The sequence below is a fragment of the Danio rerio genome, chromosome 20, assembly GCF_052040795.2.
Source record: "Danio rerio strain M-AB ecotype USA chromosome 20, GRCz13ab, whole genome shotgun sequence".
Lineage (NCBI taxonomy): Eukaryota > Metazoa > Chordata > Actinopteri > Cypriniformes > Danionidae > Danio > Danio rerio.
This window is the reverse complement of record NC_141040.1, coordinates 20991941-21010558: the sequence shown is the minus strand read 5'-3', so window position 1 is coordinate 21010558 and position 18618 is coordinate 20991941. Positions and strand designations below refer to the sequence as shown.

The window sequence follows — 18618 nt, the reverse complement described above, 5'->3', positions numbered from 1 at the left end:
TCTGAAGTAATTAAATTCTGCCTGTTAGTAAATACAACTTTACTTACAGCACAAGCTTACATAGGGTTTTAACAAACTTGCATAAAGGTTCATTTACAGTAAGCACGATATATACAGTTGAAATCAGAATATTTTACCCCCCTTGATTTTTTTTTTCTTTTTAAAATATTTGCCAAATGATAGTCTACAGAAAAAACCATCGTTATACAATAACTTTTTACTACCTTTTACTACTTATTAATGACTACTGCCCAATTACTTTAACCTGCCTAGTTAACCTAATTAACCTAGTCAAGCTTTTAAATGTCACTATAGAAGTGTCTTGAAAAATATCTAGTAAAATATTATTTATTCTCATCATGGCAAAGATAAAATAAATCAGCTATTAAAATGAGTTATTAAAACTATTATGTTTAGAAATATGTTGAAAAAATAAACAGATTTATAATCTTTAAGAACAGTTTGTAATCTTATTTTATTTATTTACTTTTTTTTTTTTTTTTTTAATAGAGATTGCCAGACCTAACACAAGCACAGGTACAGTACACTGTAAATAAATACAGGATTCCACACAATTCATTCAAGCTGTCCTAACACAAACCAATTAAGTAAACTTAACTAATTTAAGTGGATTGAACATAAAACAATTAGGTTATCCCCAAAAAGAATTGTATTGTTTCAGTTTTTTTTAATACATGGTTTGAACAAGCAGTATTTTATTTTTATTTTTTTGCAGGGTTCTACATAATTTCCTCATGTTGTCCCAACACTAATCGATTAATTAAAGTTAACTTTTTTGATTTTAGAAATGTAAGTAGACTGAACATTTTTTTTTCCAAAAAACCCTAAATAATTGTGTTGATTCATTAAAAAAGGTAGTTTAAAACAAGCAGCAAAGAAATGTATTGAGTGTAATAATCATTTTGAAAAGCATGTGCTCATCATTGTCTTGTCAACAAACGGAATATTTATATGATTTATACTTATAATTATAATATTATTTATATCCAACAGGGAACACATTAAATTACAAATTTGAGGAAACAAGCAGTCAGTGTGTTTTTAAAAAAAAATAATTACATGTTTACTCACAGGTTTTGGAGGCAGGTGATCTTAAATTTATTGTAAGCTGGAGAAAATATTTACTCTATTTTCGATGTTCAAAAATATTGAATGGAGTTGATAAAGACAAAATGGATATAGTCAGAATTATTAGCCCCCTTATTTTATATATATTTATTATCAGAATAATTTCCTTGCTCTGTTACATATTATTTGGGAAATGTTTCAGAGAGAAAAAAATCAAAGGGAAGATAATAAATCTGATTTAAACTGTACATGTATATACTTTCATCACACCCTGAAGCCCCAATCATCCATCACAATGTTTCACATTGGACATTGTACAATGGTCTACTAGTTGACGTTGCCCAACCCTAGTTTAGAAAAATCAAATCATTGAACAAAAACCATTGCAGAAAAGCAACATGTAGCACACAAATTGATTAATTTTATATTTTATTATTCATTTATTTTTATTTTTTTAAATGGATATAAACCTATTCTAGGCTGCAGAGCCATTCTGCTTAACATTTTTTTTTTGTGTGTGTTTTACACAAGAAGGAAACTTTAAGGTTTGGCATGAAACTAAATAAGAGTCTTTTCATTTTTGAGGTGAACTATCCCTTTAAAACATGTTCTCGTGGGCTTATTTGTTCTATGATGTGGACTAGTCTGAGGGAAAACTTCATTGCTGTGTGTTCACACTGTTCGAATCCAGGAAATGATATTTTTCATCTTGTTCTCAGTAGACCAAAAAGGTAGGGCTTTATCATGCCAGGATATTTTCCACTGGCAGAAAATGTTAAAACAAATAACTTCATCCTGACATGGGTTCCCACAGAGATGAAAGGGATTGTGGGGACATCTGGAGGGCAGATTCAACCAGGTGAATGGAATAAGATACTCAGAAAGCACGAAAACGAAGAGAGTGGGAGAACGACTGGGATCGAATGGAGCCTTTATTAAAACCACCCTCAGCAGTAACAGTGAGTTATTTTGGACCATGAACAAACATCAGGCTTAAAAACAGCTCTTTGCATGGACCAGGAGCTCACTATACCCACCCAGATAAACTCGGTCAAAAGTGCACACTGTAAGCGAGCATAAGAAACAGATTTAGGGCTTTGTCAAACACATTCCTGACTCCTGATTGGCTCCAGGTGTGCTTATGCTGTTTGTTAGCTTGAAGAACTTGGGAATGTTTAAAGGAAAATCTAGAGCAAAATGTAACTTCTCCAGGTTTTTCAACTATCTATTGTTGCAATGTAGGTACTATATGTAAATGAAAAGTGCTTACCCTTTGAAGATTGTGAAACTCGTGTTTATTTGGCAGCAAAAATCCATCAGATGAGGCGTTTTGACAGCTCTAAGGCTTTCATGAAAACTACAGAAGTTGCATCAATAAAGAGAACTATGCAGTGGATGAAGTTGCCGTAGGGCTCTGAAATGTTACTGACACAGTCATTGTAGGAGTAGATTTTTACACTTAAAATTGAATTGTACATAGTCAGATTGACACAGTTTCACAACTCTGGCACAACACAACTAAAACCAGAATGAAGAAACATTACAGTGATCAATCCATAATATAACCAAGGCTTGGATAAGATCCGGAAATATTTCAGAAAGATCCTACTTAAGTAAAAGTACCATAACTTGCCTAAAAATGTAGTATAAGTAGAGTAAAATTATCTGTTGTAAATTGTACTCAAAGTATTAGTAAAAAGTAGACCTTTCAAAAGTTCTCTGATTAGTGAGTATTACGCTGTGAAAAGCTGATGCATTTACATGTGTATTGCATTCTGCCAGCAGACACACATCATAAGATGTTAATATTAAGTCAGATTTAGGTTGTGTTGTCGGGTGACCAAAATTCAATGTCTAGCCGGTGTCAAAGGACATTATTTTGATGTCCAATAACGTCAAATGATGTTGATATTTGGTTGATATTAGGTTGTGTTAGAAAGTAAACCAAGTTCCAACGTCAAGCCAACATTTTAAACCAACATCATATTGACGTCAAATACTGACATTTATTCATCAGGTATGGCAACTAAAATCCAACGTCTGAAAGACGCCATAGTGGTAACATTCGCACACCGCCAAGCTGTAACATCATTAGACATTGATATTTGGTTGATTTAAGGTTGGACATTGAACATTGACATCGGGGTACATTGGCTACAACTTCAATCTGACGTCATGTTGATGTCTTGTGCCTGCTGGGTGTTTAAGGCCATTTTGTCATCAATACAGTAAACATCTGTCATCTTCTCATCAGTGACATGCATCTAAACAGTCTCTGGGTCAATGTGTGTACAGATTTTGGACATCTTCCTGGACACTTTTAATGCTTCCAAACAGTTTTCTGCAATTATAAGGCACCTATGTCTTAAGGTAGTTCAGTATGATGCAATTTACCTTCTAAGTGTGATTTGATTGGACAGGAGTCACAGGACTGATTTTTACAATCCCCATAGACAAGACAAAATAAAGTTGTGACTGCAGGTTGAAGAAAAGTAGTGGAGTAAAAAGTATCGACACTGCATTTAAAAAAATGCACTCAAGTGAAAGTAAAAGTACACGTTTATAAAACTACTTAGTAAAGTACAATTCCTGAGAAAAACTACTCAATTCCAGTAGTTTGAGTATTTAGGGACCAAGCACCAAACGGTATATCCAGACACAGTTATAGCGCCACCTGCTGGCCACAGGAAATGACATGTTTTACACTGTAACAAACTCCTCCCACAAATTTTATTGTATCAGCACCAAAATTGGGTGGTGTTATCTGAAAGCTCTAGCGATGATATTTTGTGAAGATCTAGAGTTTTTGCAGAGGGGCGTGTCCGTGGCGGCATGACAAACCTCAACGCTTCGCCATGGAACAGGAAGTCATTATAACTCAACCACACAATGTCTGATCAGCCTGAAACTTTACAAGGTTGATGAAAGTCCTCTCCTGAACACATCTACATGCCAATATTGAGTCTGTCATAGCGCCACCTGCTGGCAGAAGGAGTTTTGGCGTATAACTCAACCACACAATGTCCGATCTGCCTGAAACTTCACATGGTTGATTACAATTCCCTCCTGAAGACATCTACATGCCAATCTTGAGTCAGTCATAGTGCCCCCTGCTGGCAACAGTAAGTTTGGCTTATAACTCAGCGACACAATGTATGACCTGCCTGAAACTTCACATGGTTGATTAAATGCCTCCACCAGCTGGCAACAGAAAAGTACTTATAACTCAGTCACACAATGTCCGATCTGCCTGAAAATTTACATGATTGATAAGATTCCTCCAATGAAGGCATCTACAAGCCAATCTTGATACACAGTTATAGTGCCACCTGCAGACAGGAGGCAGCTTAGCATAAATTAGTGCTTTTTTCAGGTTCTTATATACACATCGGCTTAAATTAATAATGTTCACTGTTCTCTGTCATCCTGAGGCCACCGGGTGGCGGTGAGCCCAGGTGCGAGGTCCCTATCATCGCTGCTTGCAGCTTTAATTGTAATTTGTTACTTTACACCACTGATAGGAACTTCAGCAATATACTGAGAGAGAGATGGGTGGAGTCTTCCAATAATACTTAAAAAAACAATGCATTAGGCTGCATTTACACTGCAGAACTTGATGGTCAATTCAGATTTTGTGACTATATCTGATTTTTTTGATGAAATGCTAACCTCATCTTTTAAAAGTTGCTCTCTCTCATTAACATGCTTAAATACTTGTGCTAGATGACAATATAAAAGCTTTTTTAGTCCTTGTTTATGAGATTTAAGGTTTGCGCCTCTGCTGAAGTCTGTTCTGAAATGAAAGTGTCAGACTTGACGTCATTCGCTATGGTTTTCAAAAATCCGATCTACCTGCTTACACTGTATACATGAGGACACAGATCCGATTCATATCAGATAAATTTCCAAATATAAACAAGGTTTTCCTGCTTACATGTACATGGGCCATTTCCTATTTGTGCCAGATGGTAGAAAAAAAAAAAAAAAAAACGGAATTGAGTCACTTGAACCATGCAGTGTAAATGTAGCCTAAATGTTTAGACTTTGATGTCTTGCATCCTGAGTGCAGACAATTGTGAATAGGGATGCAACAATTCATTCAACTCACAATTCGATACAATTTACCAACCCAGGCTCCTTCTGAAAGCGTAGCTTTGAATATGTGCCAGGAGCTATGTTTTTTTTTGCAGTTTTTGTTTTCACTAATCCACCAAAGGCCGCAGTGTATGCTTTTTGAGATCTCAAATCTCTCTCTTGAGTGTCTTTGCGCTGACTCTTCTCGTCTAAATCCACCAGAGGCTGCTGTCGACTGACTGACTGACTGACCGACTGATCGATCGATAACCCCACCAACCCTCTTCCCTAAACCCAAACAATAGTGTTTTAAAAAGCACCAACTGACCCGCCCACTCACTTCCCTAAACCCAACCTACAGTGTTTCAAAAAGCAATCCAGAAAAAGAAAAGTCCTCCCCTAATTTTTATACCATTTTCAGATTTGACCACATTCTCACTCTGTTATTTACTTGTTTATTTCATTTTTATTATTATTATTATTATTATTATTATTATTATTATTTTTGGCTTTTATTTTTGTCTGCTTTCTGCAGCCATTATTTGCCGGACTTAAACCCTATCATTGCGGTCAATTCTTTTCTGTGTCTGCAGTCTGCCGATGTATGCTGCGAGCCACTGGAAAAACTGGTTACAGCTGGAAAGCCATCTATATGGAAGTAAGCAGTCAGCTGCTAGCGCAAAAAGAAATGTCATACCGTGTCATACCGCCCTGTAGCATTTGTTTTAAAAAAGAAATGCAGCCATTTGTACTTCTGGCTACATAATTAGCATTCTCCAGAAATTTATATAGGGCTACATTTTCAGAATGAGCCTATGTTGCAATTTACGATTTACAATTTACAATTATCTCTAATATTTTTTCCACTATTTTACTAATAAAATTAGCGATTTTAGTTAAATGTGACCGTTTGAGACATGAACAAGTGCCCTTTCATTATTTCTCAAATTTCTTAAATTTCTTTGTAAAATAAAAATAATAATTATTATTTGTCAAACAACAAAATTGAATTGATACAGTGCTCAGCATAACTGAGTACACATTTTAAAAATAAATATATATTTTTTTCCATTTGTCCATGAATATAGGCAATGTATTTTGGTGCATTTAAACAAAACAGATTTATTAAACATATTTATTTATTAAATTAATGTTTTAGTCGCCAAACGTGTGGAAATTGAAAGATAATTAAATTGAATTCTAGCAAAATATTACAAAAAAAAAAAAAGACAACCTGCAAAACTTTTTGCTTCTCTTGATTTTCTCAGTTTTTTTAATTTTTACTTAATATTTTTCTATAACAAATAAATGTAAGTAACCTAGTTTTTGGACCGTTATTGTAAGTCATTTTTATAGATAAGCTCTAGTATTGACTTATCTAATGTATATGCACTGTACATTTAAATGTATTTGTAAATGTGTGTATGTAGTACATGTTGCCTACTCGATTGTTTAGTTTTGATTACTATTATTATTATTATTATTATTATTATTATTATTATTATTATTATTATTTAGAAAACATGAGCATATGCATATTTTTCTGGCACAGGCTGATATCTCCTCACATTTGCAATGTCCCCTGCTGGTAAAAAAGGAAAAAGGGTTCACTTATATATGTGGGATGCATCTCGAGTAAAATGCTCATTAAAAGTGAGAAAGAAAGAAAAAGAAACCAAATTTCCTAAGCATTCAAATTGCTTTCCACCGCTGTCAACTTTGCGCTCTGTATGTGTCATGTTTACTGTCATCAATTTAACAATAAGAAAGAGACCCAGTGGGATGGCATGATGGCTCAGTGGTTATCACTGTCACATTACAGCTTGCATGTTTTCCCCGTGTACCGGGTTGTGGTTGGCAGGCCATCGGCTGCGTAAAACATATTCTGGAATAGTAGGGGGTTCATTCAGCTGTGGCGATATATATATAAATATATATATATATATATATATATATATAAATATATATATATATATATATATATATATAATATATATATATATATATATATATATATATATATATATATATATATATATATATATAAACAGCCATCTGCGGCAGGCGTCACGGAGCTGCTGAGCGAACACAAAGGGCCGGCCGTTTTCCTCCAGCTCCATGGAGCGAAAGCGCTGGCGTTGCTCTTCCGGGTTGCGGCCGGCCCGCTGGATAATGGCTCGCTTTAGGTGAGCGTACACCAGGAGATTCCGAGCCGGTAGCTGCTGTGCGGCGATCTGTGCTTCTCCCGACAGCAGCGGGATGACTCGTACCGGCCACTCGGCCCGCGGCCAGCCACACGCCTCCGCTAACCTCTCGAAGAGGTCCAAAAATCGTCCTCCGGTGCCATCTTCTGTAGCGAGATGGGAGGGTGGGCGGCAGATGTCGGAGCGGGCCGGATCTCCTGGTTCAGCAGACTCCGGATTAGCTCGCGGTCCTCCCGCTGGGCCTCTACGAGGACTTGGAAGCGTCGTTCCAGATTTTCCCTCAGCTCCACCAGCGCATGATTTTGTTGTTGGTGGAGGACCGTGAGCGCCTGGATGACTTCCGCACATGGATTAGTAGACGGAGTAGACATTCTGGCAGCGAAGTTTCTTCTTCTTCCCGGGTTTCGGCACCACTGTAATAATGTTCGTTGTTGAGGGAAGAAGAAGACAGGGTCGGCGATTCAGGTAAGCAAATATTTTATTTATTATTTAATGCCACCACACAGGTAACGGTGTATGTGTGTGTGTGTGCTCTCTCCTCCCCCGGCTGCTCCTTCTCTTCTCCTTAAGAAGGGTGTCTCTCCGGCTCAATCACTAGAATAAACAGGTGTTATTTATTATTTCTGATTGGCCTGCTGATTAGCCGCCGGGCTCTGAGCATGCTCTCCCCCCTCATTGGGTGTTTGATCATGCTTACCTCTCCACAATATCATTTTAAGTCAATTATAGTAAACAAGAAACATGAAGTCATACATCATTCTGTCTATGTGATGATGCAGGCCACAAATCTGACTTCTGCAGGCCAGCACTCCAACGATTTGAATAACTATAGAGCTTCCACAACATCAACATGCACACTTTGTGGCTTTAAAACTATTGACTATAGTTTGTTTACCACTATTGCACATGCTAAGTGAGTTTTCAGTATAAACACAATGGCCCTTACTTGTCAAAACATTTATCATGATTCATTTAACATCCCAACTGACTTGGACTGTCAAATATTTTGATTTTCACACTACAAGACAATATTTGACTTAGTCAAGTGTAAGAAAGGCCAGTTAGAGGTTCAGGGGCCTCATGTATCAACGCTGCGTACGCACAAAAACTTTGCGTACGCCAGGTTTCACGCTCAGAATCGCTCACGTTTGGATTTACTAACAATGAACTGAACGTGGGAATGTGCGCAACTTCACGGCAGCTTTCTGGCAGGCGTACGCACATTTTTTGTGCGTGTCTGTTTTATTTCCATTGGCGACTCCTAGAGGCAGTTGTGTTAAATTGCTCTCTACAAAGTGTCTGAGCCTTGCAATGGCAGCTGTATGAGACGGGTTCAGCAGGTATATAAGGTTTCCATACCATACAGTTGACCAGCTAAACATTAAAGCACAATTTGCAGCGGTCACCTGTTTTCCCAATGTAATCTGAGCGATCTACCGCACGCACATTGCTATAAAGACACTATCTGAAGATGAATTTGCATGCGTGAATCAGAAACATTTCCATTCAATATTATTATATCTGTAAAATGTTGCAGCACCCTGAACAGTCTCAGTGGCGCGCTCGTAAGACACATGTGAACATGTTTTGACACGTTCGAGCATGAACTCGGCTCGAATCCAGCGTCTGATGAACTCTTTCTTCTTTTTTCCCCCGCTACATATCAGATTTTGCCTACTATTTATCACGAGAAAGACTAGTAGGAATCATTAATAAGTTTGTGCATCATATTTTATTTGCACATTTATTGAATGGAAATGTTTCTGATTCACGCTTGCAAATTCATCTTCATATAGTGTCTTTATAGCAATGTGCGTGCAGTAGATCGCTCAGATTACATTGGGAAAACAGGCGACCGCTGCAAATTGTGCTTTAATGTTTAGCTGGTCAACTGTATGGTATGCAAATCTTACATACCTATCTGAAGATGAATTTGCATGCGTGAATCAGAAACATTTCCATTCAATAAATGTGCAAATAAAATATGATGCTTATTGATATGAACTTATTAATGATTCCTACTTGTCTTTCTCGTGATAAATAGTTGACAAAATCTGATATGTAGCGGGGGAAAAAACAAGAAAGAATTCATCAGACGATGGATTCGAGCCGAGTTCATGCTCGAACGTACCAATTCCTGATCACATGGGTCTTACGAGTAGCGCCACTGAGACTGTTACCCATCCTGCAACATTTTACAGATATAAACCACAATATTTCTTTTTTCAATGCACTCAGTGCGATGTTCAGACCCAACTGTGTTAACCGCATCAGCTAAACTCTCCCGCTCTATTTATTTCTTTTATTGTTAATTCCGGAGAACAAACTTGCAAATAACACCGCTTTTCTCCGGTCTACCTCTGAAAGCACCTCCAATTCACATTCTGTTCAAAGTTTCTCTTTTTGCTTGCTTTTGCCATTGCTTTTTCGTTGGGTTTTGCCATTAGCATAGTCATTAGCATATTCATACGGGGGAGGAGGCAGGGAGGGGTTTTGTGCTCGTGCATGTTGCGCTCAGTTTCACGTTCATTCAGATGTACAAAAGAATATGCGTGAGATTCGGCGTACGCAGTGTTTCATACATCTGAATTTTTTTCTGCGTACGCACATTTACAGCTTTGTGCGTACGCAATGTTTTAGTAAGATTTCCACGCAAGTCTTCGTACATGAGGCCCCAGGTCTTTAGTGTCCTTGTTAGTGATCCTTCTTCCCATTCTAGAGGCATTGGTTGAATTCCACTTTGAGCAGAGCTATAAGGAATAAAACCAGAGGGGTTATGTTTGAGCTGTGACCTGGATGGGAGTGAAGTTTAAGAGGGAGTCCGCTAGCAGGAGATGTGTGAGAACTGCTCAATCTCCTGGCCTAAAGAGATATAATATCAACTGATGCTAGACGCTGCAGTCTTTAGGGTTTTTGTTAGGGCCAGAGACTGGTTTGAATCTCAATCAGAACTAGCTAATAGATCTGAATGAGGCAAACATTGGTGACGTAATCACATGGGAGTGAGGTTTGGAGGGGTGAGAATAATGTAGGGTAACTAGTGGGAGCTTTGCGAGTAGACCTTTTGCTTCTGGCCTAAAAGACTTGCAGATTATGTTCTTTCGTGGTTTGTAATGTAATGGGCATCACAAATGTCTTGATACCGCAGGCTATTGATGTAGCCATCCACTCTGCAAGCCCACATACTAAATGTAACCCCAAACCATGATTTTTCCTTTACCAAACTTGACTGATATATGTGAGAATCTTGGGTCCATGCAGGTTCCAATAGGTCTTCTGCAGTATTTGTGATTATTGGGGTGCAGTTCAATAGACGATTCATCTAAAAAAATCTACCTCCTGCCCCTTTCTAAATGATCGACTAAAAGTCAAGTTATTATTTGTTGCTCTTACAACTGGAATCCAGGGCAAGACTTTTGCCAGGTAATGTACAATACACTTTAAAAAATCTGTTAATGAACAGTTTATGTGATTCGATTTACTGTTGTGAATTGCATCATGGGACCTTAATCTCTGCTCTGTAGACTTTTAATGTTTAAAATTTAACTCTAAAGTTTAACAAAATGACTTTTATTGACATTTTAGTCATTTGAATTAATATAATGTATAACAAATAATATAAAAAGAAATTAGTCTGAAAATGTACTGCAATTTATTACAATGTTTTTGTAGCATAATATACAAAAACAAGCCAGGCAATATTTCACTTCAAACTATTAAACATGTTTTAAAAGTCGCTTTCAAATTTTTCAAGGTTGTTGGGAGAAAGATCAAGGTCAATAATGTAATTTAAAAGCATTAATAAATGGGAAAAATAAAAAGTAAAAGCACGAATCACAAAACAACAGAATACCACTAATTTGCAGATGTTTTTACTGTGTAGTAGAATAACAACCTAACCAACAACTCAACCAGTTGCAGCCTAAGTCAAGCACTATTATTAGAAATTATTTCCACCATTCGCTCTGTGAGTTTATTCTACTTTTCTCTGGTAGTCAGTTTGTGGTAGAGTGAGGCCAGCTTGTAAGTTCAGTGCAAGTAAACTTTTTTTTTTTTTTCCCATGCCTAAAGAAGTGCAAAACTTAAGCTAGAGGCTACAGTCTTTAGGGTCCACATTAGCAAGCATGCCTTCCATGCCAGAGACAATGGTTCAAATCATACTCTGAGAAGGGAAAATACATATTGAGGGGTATTATTTGTGCCATGACCCGCATGGTAGTTATGTTTTGAGGGATGAGAGTAACAGATGTCAGTTAATAAGAACCGAGTAAGAAACCTACCTCTCCTGGCCTAAAGAGGTGCACTAGCAACTGACACTAGAGGCTGTGATCTTTAGGGGGCTAGATATAGCATGCCTTCCATGCCAGACACACTGTCATATTCAATACAGAGCAGGGTGAGAAGGACCAGAAGGGGTGACATTAATGTTGTGACTTGATTTAAGGGGAGACTGTAATGATCGGGTTAGTGAGAACCTGTGATTAGAACCAGAGGGCTTGCAAGACTATCCACCAGCAGAATAATGAGAGAGGCCTTGGATGGCAACATGCCTAGTTTATTATGGATGTTTTTTCTAGCTATTTGGCAAAAGGGAAGTCTAGAGTAATCATCCCTTTTTCCTAGAAACCTGTTAACTCATTAATGCTTTGTTTCTGAAATTACTGTAATAAATATATAAGCCTATTTCCTGTATTTAAAATGACAGTAAAGTCTTTCTTTCTTTCTTTCTTTCTTTCTTTCTTTCTTTCTTTCTTTCTTTCTTTCTTTTCTTCTTGTTTTTCATCAAAACAAGTTTTTAAAAAGTTCCTTTGAACAGATTGTTATTAGAATAAGTTAGGTAACACTTTATTCTTATTGTCCACTTGAGTATCAGTAGACTGTCTGCTTAATATCTGATACTGCTCCTTCAACAAACATTTAACTGACTATAAGAAACTTTACAAGCATATGTCAACTTGCATTATCACTACCCCTAACCCCAACCTAACAGTCTACTTATAATCTAATGAGAATTAATGGGCATGTAGATGCAATGTAACTTAAATTCAACAATCGGACTATTAAAATAAAGTGTTACCATAAATATTATTATTAAATATTTTAAACATTTATAAGTGTAAATAAAAATAACAAACTAAATGTTCATTTTAACATGATTGTGCCTCTTCAGATAACTTGGATTAAAGTAAAAAAAAATGTCTAAAAAGCATCAAAGTTTTGGCTGAACAAACTTTAAATGAAGAGACAGGCATCTCTCAGATTTGATTAAAATATCTTCATCTGTGAGATGAAAGGATTTCTTATGAGTTTGGGATGATAAGATGAGTAAATGGTGACAGAAGTTTCATTTTAGGCTGAACTAACCCTTTAAACTTGTGTTGAACTCAGAATCAAACACTTTCAAAGTCCTCACTACATGAACTGCAAAATGTCCTGGTTGCGAGATGTAAAGCATTACCTGAAATGTCCCTCCAAACATGGACATCAGCAATCGAATGATTTAACTTATTCTCATAGAAAAGGCAATATTATGAATAAGATGATCACGTGAGCTGGAGAGTATTTCAGTTTCTTATTTCAGAATTCTTGCAGGACTCCCAGAATTCATCAAGTTTCTTAGGATTCATCTTCAATGTCTCCTCAATCTTACACCAGACATGCTCAATAATGTTTATGTCTGGTGAGTGGGCTGGCCAATCCTGGAGCACCTTTACCTTCTTTGCTTTTAGTAATTTTGACGTGGAGGCTGAAGTATGAGAAGGAGTGCTATCCTGATGGAGAATTTGCCCTCTCCTGTGGTTTGTAATGTAATGGACAGCACGAACAGCACAGTTGTTGATTTTGCCATACACTCTGCAGATCTCTCCCACACCCCCATACTTAATGTAACCCCAAACTATGATTTTTCCTGATTCATGATCGGGATTTAACAAATGATTCATCTGAAAAATCTACCTTCTGGCACTTTTCCAAATGATCAATTAGAAGTCAAGTTATTATTTGTTGCTCTTACAACTGGGATCGACGGCAAGACTTTTGTCAGGTACTGTATAATACAATATATATTCATAAAGCATGTTTAAATACAACCAAAGTTAACCAAAGTGATGTACATAAGATTACTAAAGACAAAGAGGAATACAGAATAATAAAGAAAACATTTGTTAGAAATATTAATAATCATAATCTCTCAATTTAAGCAACCAAAAGGTTTTACTAACTACTAAAGTTCAAATTAATTTAAAAATGTTAAATGTTGTTATATCAAACTTGGACTACAGGTAAAACAAAACTGTTAACAGGCCATCTGAAGCATAAACAGCAGTGTTACTCTTCTGTACACTGGTAACCTCAAAATCCTTTATTAAAACACTTCTAAATTGCCAAATGAAGAAAACATTGATCTCTAAACAAGTTTTCTCTTTATTTAAAAAACGTAAGATTGGAAAATCTACAGAAGAAAGCCATGCCCTATAGTAAATAAGTCAATCATTGATCACTATAGACTGAAGGTTATGTGGAGGAGGGGCCTGGCCCAGACGTGTTTTTATGCCAGTTTCTGCAGCTTCTTGTTTTATGAAACATGCTGGAATCTCGAATACTTGCCTCACAGACATAAGAAATATATCAACATAAAGCCTATTTTATTTTTTCACATTTAAACATACAAAATACATTCGAAAAAAAATCTCTTCCGTTTTTTTTTTTTTCTGTATGAAGCAAACATCTGGCAGTCTTTCATGTGTGAGCCATAGTTTGACCTTATTATTTAAAATTTCTTGCTTCTGCTGAAGAGTTTGCTGTCATTTTGCAAGAGGATTTACTGTTAGTAAATAGAAAATACAATGAAAATTACCAATAGAACAGTGCAAACAGACAAGCCATTATTTAGAGGATATTAATGTGGAACATGCGATTTATTGATGATTACATTGTTTAACTGTTTGTCCTCTAGAAACAGCCATAAAAAGTTGGTGTTGTGAATGTGTTTCTTACAAATTTGCAACCCAGGCTCCTTATAGATATGTACCCAGTTCTATATTTTTGGGGACAGTGAAATATACAACTAGAGGTTCCTCTGCTTGTAACTAATGTGGCGGATGACCATTCTTCCACCCAGCAGAGAGAGCTCTCTCCCAAAGATTGACTGGGTACTACTTCTGTGGTACTTCCTGGTAGGCACCATTTACTGTATAAGCACATTGTTTATGTCTGTACCTTGCAAAGTATTGCCAGTTTCACTGCCTTACTGAGTGTTTTCCTACTATTGTGTTTGCCATTGTGTTATGACATTTTTGCCTGTCTTATTGACTACTGCTTTTTGAATGACTTTAGTTTGCTATTTCGGACTGCCTCTTTGTTTGTTTGACTTTGTCTAACTAGGATTATGTTTCTGCTTGGGTTTGATGTACGCTGTTTGTTTAATAAACATGCCTTCCTCCATGCCTTCCCATATGGCTCCCTCACATTGCTTGCAGTTTTTGTTTTTGCAAATCCACCAGAGGCTGCTGCATATAATTTTGGTTGATCTCAAATTCCTCTTCTCACGTACATAAACCAGAGGGTGCAATATACACTTCAGTCAACCAGATCAGCTTGCTGAATAACTGACTGACGACTGACCCACCCTGTCCCTAAACCCAACCAATAGTGTTTTCAAAATTAATCTAGAAAAGAAAGCCATCGCGGCTGCGTGATTTCACCATGTTTTCAGTCTGTTGTTTATTTATTTTATTGTTTATTCTTTTGTTTTACCTGGTTTCTGGAACCGTTCTTCACTGGACTCGAACCCCGTCATTGCGATCAACTCCGCTCCGCATCCCAAGTCCATCAGCATATGCGGCAAGGTACTAGGCAAACTGGTAACACCGAAAAAGCCGTCCATATAAAGGTAAGCGATCAGCTGGTAGCGCTAAAAGAAACAGAAGCTGTCAGCGGTGTCACCTCGTGTTGTTCATTTAAAAGACAAAACACAGCCATACGTACCTCTGGCTATATAATTTGTGCTCTCCAGAGAGAGCAACAGGGGCAGATATCCACAATGAGCCTGAATTGCAAATTTGCTTGGTTCAAACACATTAGCTTGGGCAACCTGAGATAATAATAATAAAAAAATTGTCATGATTTGAAACAAAATTAATGAAAGAGTTAAATTTCACTGCAGATCCAAAATAAGACATGTAATCCTAAGCTTAGCAAACAGTTTTGAAGGATTTGATATTTCGACATTTTAAACAAAACTATATTTACTTAAAAAGACTAATTCAAACAATTAATAAAGACTGAAGTAACTCCAGAAGAATTTGCTGGATCTCCAAGAGTCTATTCGTGTCACTGTCACTGTATTATGTCTGTTGATTTACTGTGCAGCATGCTGTAAAATAAAATGGCTGACTCACGAGCCTGCATTCTCCACTATATGGAAACACTCTAACACAGCCTGCTCTTCCCTCAAACTCTTTACATGACTTTCCTAGTTTTAATAAAGGAAAAAAAAGTCTGAGCTAAAGCCAAATTATGGAGGCGCTCTGCTTTCTCTGGGTAAGGGTGACTGTAGTTGTGGAGGCCTGGGGAGATTTTTTAAGAGCAGGCTTTAGGAAATGCTTTCCTCTAAGAGCTCTTAGCAACGGAGCCTCAGCAAATTTGATTATGAGTGGTAAGAGTGTGAATGTGACACAACTGCATGTATCACAGCGATTACATTTAATCTCTCACTCGCTTCTCTCTCTCTCTATCTTTCTCTCTCTCTCTCTCTCCATCCCTCGTTCTCTCTCTCTCTCTCTGTGAGTATTTATTTGAGAGCATTTAAAGTAATGGGGCTGACGTTTGCAGGGCAACAGGGATGAACAAAATGGAAGACTCGCCACATTAAATAGACGAAAGCATTTGTAAGTCAAAAATTGTGGTACTTTTATTTGTTACTTTCATTATATTTTAGCAATCTGTTTATATTGCTAAATTGATATTTTTTATCCATTCATTCATTTTCCTTCAGCTCCGTCTTTTTATTTATCAAGGGTTGCCACAGAGGAATGAATCGCCAACTTATCCAGCATATGTTTTACACAGCCCTTCCAGATGCAACCCAGTACAGGGAAACACCCACAGACACTCACTCACACTCACACATTACGGCCAGTTTTAGTTTATTCAATTCACCTATTTGAGGTGCATGTCTTTGGACTGTGAGGGAAACCGGATCACCTGGAGGAATCCCATGCAAACACGGGATGAATATACAATCTCCACAAAGAAATTCAAACTGACCCAGCCAGGAATCAAAAAAGCAACCTTCTTGGTGTGCTAACCACTGAGCCACCATGTCAACCCATTGCTATTTTTAACGGGTTGGTCCAGAATGTATTTTTAAGGCTTGGTTGTGTTTATAAGATGCAAAGCAATGTGTGCTCTTGTTTCACTTGAAGAAAATCATGTTATTTTTTCATAAATCTCACTTTGATTATATACAGCTACTCAGCTAACATTAAAACGACTGATATATTTCCTAGTTCCTCTAAAAGGCCGGCCCTCAAGTGACTCTGATTGGTCTTGTGTCATAATGTGCTGTGATTTGCGAATCGGCTCCACGTCACGCCTGTACAAGCTCTCTAAAATATCATCTGACAAGTGTCTGTAACGAGTGAAAATGGGGTGCAGCTCCTTTAAGAGAGTGTGTGTGCGCGTTTATATGTGTGTGTGTGTATGTGTGTGCGTGTGTATACGGTGAGCTATATCGGTTACACGAGAAGCGCATGTGCACGGGACCGATGTTTATTGTTCTTTTTCTTTGATACTCAGATTATTATTGGTGCTGGTTTAAACCTCGGCTCAGTTGGTGTTTCAGTGTGGAGTTTGCATGTTCTCCCTGCCTCCCTGGTTTCCTCCGGGTGCTCCGGTTTCCCTCACAGTCCAAAGACATGTGGTACAGGTGAATTGGGTAGGCTAAATTGTCCGTAGTGTATGAGTGTGTGTGTGTGTGAATGTTTCCCAAATATGGGTTGCGGCTGGAAGGGCATCCGCTGCGTAAAAACTTGCTGGATAAGTTGGTGGTTCATTCCACTGTGGCGACCCTGGATTAATAAAGGGACTAAGCCGACAAGAAAATGAAATGAAAGATAGATTTGTGAAAGTTGTACTTATACATGCTGAACACTGTACATCATAAATCCACTAATTTCAGAAAAACCTAGACATTTAAAGTTGTCTTTTTTTCACTGCTGTGTTTATTGTTCTTTTTCAGTAAATATATATATATATATATATATATATATATATATATATATATATATATATATATATATATATATATATAAACTATTTTAGTTGTACAGTTAAGTTGTAAAACTACTCATCTGTTTATTAAACTGGAATTTATGGACATAATAACTAACTTTAATCTGTAGAATTGCAAATGATTGCAAACAAAATAGGTCAGAAACAGATGTTGCTGCTTCTGTTGTTCAGTAATTATTTCAATTCCACATAACTCTGACAAGAGACTGTCCATGTCTGAAACTATGCCACATTCCTTTACAAAAACACAGGACAAGAAAAACACATGTAAGGCCTTATAAAACACACAAATGCCAGAGAGAATGAGAAACGGAGGGAGGATGAGAAGAGAGTGAGAGAGAGAGAAGCCCTTGAGGAAAAATCAGATGGTATACGGGGAAAAAATGTGTACTTTGGGCTGGGAAAACAAGTAAGGAAAGATGAGACTGTTTGCTCTCACTCTCATCTTCAAATACCGCAGGTCCATTATTCTGATGTGGGCTGCTCTTTTATGCTTATTTTTTCAGACATTTTGCTCAGTGAACGTCCAGCAAATGGGCTTTGGCTATTCTTGAAAGCTAAAACAAATCACGCTAATTTTACTCCAGCCTAATGTTCTCTCTTTACTCTCTCTTCAGTTCAATTCAAATGTGTTTTATTGGCTTCAAAAAGGTGCAACAGATTACCAATGACTTTGTATAGAATACAAAGCATGCAAATGGAAACGAAAGAAAGACAAGTGAAAATGAAGAATAATGAACCTTCAAGAGTAAACGATGATGTGTGGAGTGAGTGTTGTTGGTCAACATTGGTATTATTATTATTATTATTATTATCATTATTAATCCTGCGGGTGCTCCAGTTTCCCCTACAGTCCACTACCACACAACTAATTGGCTGTAGTGCATGAGTGTTTTTTTGAATGTGAGAGTGTATGAGTGTGTTTCCTAGTATTGGGTTGCGGCTGGAAGAGCATCCG

At 37.2% G+C, this 18618-nt stretch overlaps 1 long non-coding RNA gene across 1 annotated transcript in view; it reads right to left on the bottom strand.

The window, feature by feature from the left end:
- LOC141379546 (uncharacterized) overlaps positions 1-18618 on the bottom strand; it is an 89939-nt gene that overhangs the window by 54845 nt on the left and 16476 nt on the right. The window contains exons 2-3 of the long non-coding RNA XR_015518344.1: positions 15354-15459; positions 15123-15279 (exon numbers count right to left, since the gene is read on the bottom strand). This is a non-coding gene — a long non-coding RNA (uncharacterized LOC141379546). The remainder of the gene's footprint in view (positions 1-15122; positions 15280-15353; positions 15460-18618) is intronic.